The following is a 6,558-nucleotide window of genomic DNA, read 5'->3' as shown; positions in this document are numbered from 1 at the left end:
GGTTAGGACTTATAGAGGTATACAAAATTATGATGGGTATAGATAGGGTAAATGCAAGCAGCCTTTTTCCACTGAGGTTGGGTGGGACAAGAACTACAGGTCATAGGTTAAGGGTGGGACAGGAAATGTGTAAGGAGGACATGAGGGGGAGCTTGTTCACTCTGAGTGTGGTGTACATGCAGAATGAGCTTCCAGTGGAAGTGGTTGATATGGCACAACTGCGACATACAGGAGAAGTTTGATAGGTACATGGATGGAGGGTTATGGTCCGGGTGCAGGCTGACGGAACGAGGCAGGTTAATAGTTTGGCATGGACTAGATGGGCTGAAGGGCCTGTCTGCCTGCAGCAATGCTCTACGATTAGCTGTGTTTGCAGTGGCCCGAGCTGATACTGTTCAGAGCAATTCTCAAGTAATTGACCTGTGATGTAATCCTCCACTTCCCCCCCAACATGACGAGATTTAGCAAAGCCACCACAAATCTCTCCACATAATTGCCCAAACACTCATTGCAAATACTTTCCCTCTCGCTGACTCAGCCCCAAGTCATAACTAAAATGATTAGATATTCTATCTGAAAGAACTGCAATCGTACAACTTGCTGTCCTGAAATTTAAAGTCTGTCCTTTTGCAAAATTAGAACAAAGACATTCAGAAGCAGAAGAAAGGATGAATATTGTACTTGTCTTTGAGTTTCTACCACAGAGTGTTTTGCCTATCAAGATGTAATTGTTGAACTTGGGCTTTATGTGTCCTGACTGACTGACAAATCTCAAGCTGCTGTTTGCCTGACCTTGAGAGAGGCAGGGAGACGTGGGGCAGTTTCATGAGTCACCCATCTTTGAATGACATAACGGAAAATAAAAGAGAGTGAGTGAGAGAGAGGGAGGGAGAGAGAGATAGACAGGGAGAGAGAAAGAAGAGAGAGAGAGATGGGAGAGGTGAGAGGGGAGAGTGAGATGCGACAGTAAAAAGAGATAGAGTGGGAGAGAAGGAGCGAGAAAGTCAAAGGGAAAGAAGGAGGCGAGAGAGAGGAAGGAAGAGGGGAGAGGGAGGGGAGGGAGGGGGGAGAGAGGGAGGGGGAGAGAGGGGGGAGGGGGAGAGAGGGGGGAGGGGGAGAGGAGGAGAGGGGGAGAGGGGGAGAGGAGGAGAGGGGAGGGGGAGAGAAGGGGAGGGGGAGAGGGGGGAGGGGGGAGAGGGGAGAGAGAGTAGGAGAGATATAGTTTTAGAGGGGTAGGAGAGAGTGGGGGAGAGAGAGAGAAGGGGAGAGAGGGAGGGGAGGGAAGGGAGGAAAAAGTGCGAGTGAGGAGTAGAAGGGGGAGAGAGGAGGCCTGAGAGAAGAGAGCAAGTGAGGGGGAGAAAGAGCAGGGAGAGGGAGAGAGGGGGGAGAGGGAGAAGGGGGAGAGAGGTGTGAGAGAGGGGCAAGAGGGGGAGGAGAGAGTGGGAGACGGGGAAAGATGGGGAGAGAAATATGGGAGGAGAGGTGGAGAGAGTGGGGAGAGAGAGGAGGGAAAGAGGGAGAGCAAAGGGAAGAGGAGAGAGGGCAGGAGGGGAGAGGAGTAGAGAGAAGGGGAGAAATGGTGAGAGAGAGGTGGAGAGAGTGGGGAGAGAGAGGAGGGAAAGAGGGAGAGCAAAGGGAAGAGGAGAGAGGGCAGGAGGGGAGAGGGGTAGAGAGAAGGGGAGAAATGGTGAGAGAGAGGTGGAGAGATTGGGGAAAGATATGGAGGTGGGGGAGAAAGTGGGAAGGAGGAGAGAGAGGGGAAGAAAGTGGGTGGAGGAGAGAGCATGGAGAGAGACAGGAGAAAGAATGGAAGAGAGGGGGTGATGGGGGTAGAGAGAGGGGGAAGGGGAGAGAGGGAGGGAGTAAGAGGAGGACAGAGGAGGAAGGGAAGGGGGAGAGAGGGGAAGAGAGATAGAAGGTGAGAGAGAGGGAGCAAGAGAGAGAGAAGGGTGAGAGACAGTGGGGAGAGAGGGCAAGAGAGACAGGGAGGGAGGGATGAGAGATAGCGGGAGGGGAGAGGGGGGAGGGAGGGGGAGAGAGAGGGGGGAAAGAGAAAACAAAGGAGGCTATATTTATCACCTTTCATATCCCTAGACCAGCTGAACGTTCTTTCCAGCCCATCAGAAAAATGAGAGTCTCACTCAAAACCTCAGCATACCCCAAAGCCATTCAGCCAGTCAAAAACTTCGGGAGCAACAGCTCTGTTCTAACAGATTCTAATTTATGCACAATGATACCCAGTGGCGAGGTGAGACCAGACTGACCGTTCCAGCCAAAGGTTTGAATATTTGACCTGGGGTGACCCTCTGGAAGTGGAGGCACAGATGGACAGGGTGTTGAAGCCTGAGGAGAGACCGAGATACAATCCAATGTGCCTACCATCACAACAGGTCAATAACAAATGTATTTCATTGGTTCTTCACTCAGCTCTGGAACATCTGGACAGTGAAGATGCATACATTCAGTGGTCACTTTATTAGAGACCTCCTGTACCTAACAAAGTGACCACGGATGTACGTTCATGGTCTTCTGCTGCAGTAGCCCATCCACTTCAAGGTTTGATGTGTTGTGCATTCAGAGATGCTCTTCTGCAGAACACTGTTGTAACACATGGTTGTGAGAGTTACTGTCACCTTCCTTTCAGTTGAGCCAAGCTTTGACCTCTCTCATTAACAGGACGTTTTCATCCATGGGACTGCCGTACAGATGATGTGTTTTGTATCTTGCACCATTCTCTGTAAACTCTAGAGACTTTTGTCTGTGAAAATCTCAGGAGATCAGCAGTTTGAGATACTCAAACCACCCCGTCTGGCACCGACATTCATTCCACGGTCAAAGTCACTGAGATCCCGTTTCTTCCCCATTCTGATATTTGGTCCGAACAACAACTGAACCTCTTGACCATGCCTGCATGCTTTCATGCATTGAGTTGCTGCCGCATGATTGGCTGATTAGATATGTGCATTAACGAGGTTTACCTAATAAAGTGGTTACTGTGTGTACACTTGCAATGACAAATTAGGTCCCCACCCATTTCTGCCAATTTGATACCACCCACCCCCCACCCCATCACCCTAGAGCTTATTGTCAGAATCATGGTCATTATCAACAACTTAGATGACATGACTTTTGTTGTTTTGCAGCATCAGTAGAGTGTAAGGACATTAAAATGACTACATGTTACAAAATAAATAAATAGTGCAAAGAAAAATGAGGTGGAGTTCATGGACCATTGTGAAATCTGACAGCAGAGGGGAAGAAGCTGTCCCTCGGTCACTATGTGCGCATCTGAAGAACCAGAATCAGGTTTATTATCACTGATATATGTCATGAAATTTGTTGTTTTGTGACAGAAAGACAAAACAAAAACTGTTGTAAGTTACAAAAATAAAAAATAACGAGATGGTGTCGATGAGTCCTTGCACATTCGTGTTCAGAAATCTGATGGTGGAGGGGAACAATCTGTTCCTGAATCATTGAGTGTGTGTCTTCAGGCTCCTGTACCTCCTCCCTGATGGTGGGAATGAGAAAAAGGGCTCGTCCCGTATGGTGCGGGTCCTTCATGAGGGATGCCACCTTCTTCAGGAACCGTTTCTTGAAGATGTCCTCAGTGTTGGGGAGGCTGGTGCCCACGATGGAGCTGGCTGAGTCTACAGCTTTCTGCAGCCAGATTGGTGCCTCCCCATCTTCACCCTTTAACGTCCCCAAGAGTCAAGGTCAAATCTGGGTTCCTGCAACCAGGAGGAATCAACACTGCCTACTATACCATCACTTCGAGAAGGTGGAACAATGAGAAAGATGACAGACTTTCAGACGGTGAGAATATTGGTGATGTTCTACAGGGACCCAGTCTACCTTAACTGAACAGTCATCCCTGGAGCTCATTTCGAACACAGGGCAATGCGGGCCCTTTGGCCCACAAGGCTGTACTGACCCTTTAACCTACTCTCAACATATGGAATTGTCCTTTGATGTTTGGCACATAAAATATCGAGCCCCACGTTGGGCCACCTGAAAGCGTCTCCAAATGCCTGCTGTACCTTGTTTTGTCGAATAAAGAAGCTGCTTTGTACTTACCAGCAATTTTCTCCGGCAATTTCATTTATGCAACAAAATTTGGTGACAGGAGGGGGATACCTTAGTGACCCATCATGTGGCCAGTGATCTTAACAGTCTGAGTGGGTGAGTATTTTTAAAAAATAGCACTCACACTTGGATCTGTTCGGGTCGGTGGTACACGGGATATCACGAACACGGAGAGCTGAACTGGTAGATATAAAAGTGTGTGCACGTCCATTTGTGCTTATGTAAGAGACGAAGCTTTGCGTGTTAACTTGGTGAGACAGAGCCACCAGTTGCAAAGGGGTGGTTACCGATGGTTAGGGCCGACAGAGAGGGGGCGTGTATACTCGTTCAGGGAGATGTACTTTGGCGTACACGTTTTGCGATTGTGATGCAAAGGTATACAGCAGGCACTATGAGTTCAGGCGCTCAAAGGTGACAGATTGCGGAGCACATATTCTACGGTTTTAAGTACGTGCTGTTTAACTGGTACCCGACTTTTATATTTTGCGTAGTGTGGGAATTAGTGTGGAGGTATTTCAGGGAGAGGTCTTACCCAGATATATCTGTCCGGATGGAACTTATTGAGATCAAGCAACGCCAGGTTGAGAACACTGATGATCCAAGCCAGCCCGTGACTCTGATTACGACCATTCATAAGCTCTTCACCCCCGGGGAGAAACAAAGCATTTTGTCAGAGTTGCCCTCACCTAAAATCGCATGTGGGAATTCGGAATTCTAGCGCAAGCTCGAGGAAATGATTGAAATTCACCAGATGCACCCTAAAGATATACACGTGTTGGTAAAAGTGAAGTGCCTGAGGAATATGTGGGACAGGATGGCCCAGGAAGCGCGGGATGGTACCTGGGCAACTACCGGGAATGCCAACAATGAAGAAAGATACCGTTTTTTAAAAGAGGAAGTGAGGCAGCGACTGGGGGGAGTGAGAGCAACTGGGGAACGATAATGACAGCAATTCAAAAAGCTGATGAGACGGCCATGGATTATGCAGAACGTAAATATCGAGCGTATGAGGAGTATTCGGGGTTGGATAATCTAGGGAGATCTTCCTGAAAACGCTGAAGGAAGGCCTGAGCTCAGCCCACCAGGAAGTTTTAGATTTAGGCATAACGGTGGGGTCGACCTACTTAATAGTTTCTTGGGCCAGTGGGACAGACCAAAGAAAGTGCAAGAGAAAGCATAACGTGGCTGCTGTGATGTCCCAGAGAGTTTGTTTTCTTTGCCAGTCCCTCCACCAATCTTCATATCATCTGCAAACTTGGCAACAAAACCATCTATTCCATCATCTAAATCATTGACATACAGCAGAAAAAGAAGTGGTCCCGACATCGACTCCCGCGGAACACCTTCTCACTAGCAGCCAACCAGAAAAGGATCTTTTTATTCCCACTCGCTGCCTCCTACCATCTGTGGAAATGAATACACAGTCAGCGTTTCAGGCTGAGACCCTTCACCGGAACCGGTGGGGCGGGGGGGGGGCAGAAACCAGAATAAGAAGGTGGGACAGAGGGGAAGAAGGACAAATTGGAATGTGATAGAAGAAGCCAAGTGGGTGGGGGAGGGGGATGAAGTGAGACACTGGGGGGTGATAGGTGAGACCAGGTGAGAGGGAAGGTGGGTGGGTGGGGAGGGGGATGAAGTGAGACACTGGGAGGTGATAGGTGAGACCAGGTGAGGGGGAAGGTGGGTGGGTGGGGGAGGGGGATGAAGTGAAACACTGGGAGGTGATAGGTGAGACCAGGTGAGGGGGAAGGTGGGTGGGTGGGTGGGTGGGGGAGGGGGATGAAGTGAGACACTGGGGGTGATAGGTGAGACCAGGTGAGGGGGAGGGTGGGTGGGTGGGGAGGGGGATGAAGTGAGACACTGGGGGGTGATAGGTGAGACCAGGTGAGGGGGAGGGTGGGTGGGTGGGGAGGGGGATGAAGTAAGACACTGGGAGGTGATAGGTGATAGGTGAGACCAGGTGAGGGGGAAGGTGGGTGGGTGGGAGGGAGGACGAAGTGAAACACTGGGAGGTGATAGGTGAGACCAGGTGAGGGGGAAGGTGGGTGGCTGGGGGAGGGGGATGAAGTGAGACACTGGGAGGTGATAGGTGAGACTCGGTGAGAGGAGGTTGAAACATGGGAGAAACGGAACGAGGAGGGGAAGCAGGGGAAGGTGCGGAGAAGAGTTAAGAGGACAAATTGGGGAACTGAAGAGGGAAGATGGGGGGGGGATAAATTATTACCAAACTTGGAGAAATCAATGTTCATGCGATCAGGTTGGAGAGTATGCAGACAGAATGTGAGGCATTGCTCCTGCAAGCTGAGAGTGGCCTCAACATGGCAGAAGAGGAGGCCGTAGGCCAATGTCGGAACAGGAATGAAGATCACAAACTTCGGTGTTTCTTTAACGTCTTAACCTTTGGAATAATTAAGTTTCAGATTGGGATCCTGATGCCTTGAATAAACTAGTCTAATCTAACAGAGGTGCCAG

This window comes from Mobula hypostoma, chromosome 7 (genome assembly GCF_963921235.1).
Source record: "Mobula hypostoma chromosome 7, sMobHyp1.1, whole genome shotgun sequence".
NCBI classification, from domain to species: Eukaryota; Metazoa; Chordata; class Chondrichthyes; order Myliobatiformes; family Myliobatidae; genus Mobula; species Mobula hypostoma.
The sequence above is the reverse complement of the archived record's forward strand: the minus strand, read 5'-3'. Positions refer to the sequence as shown.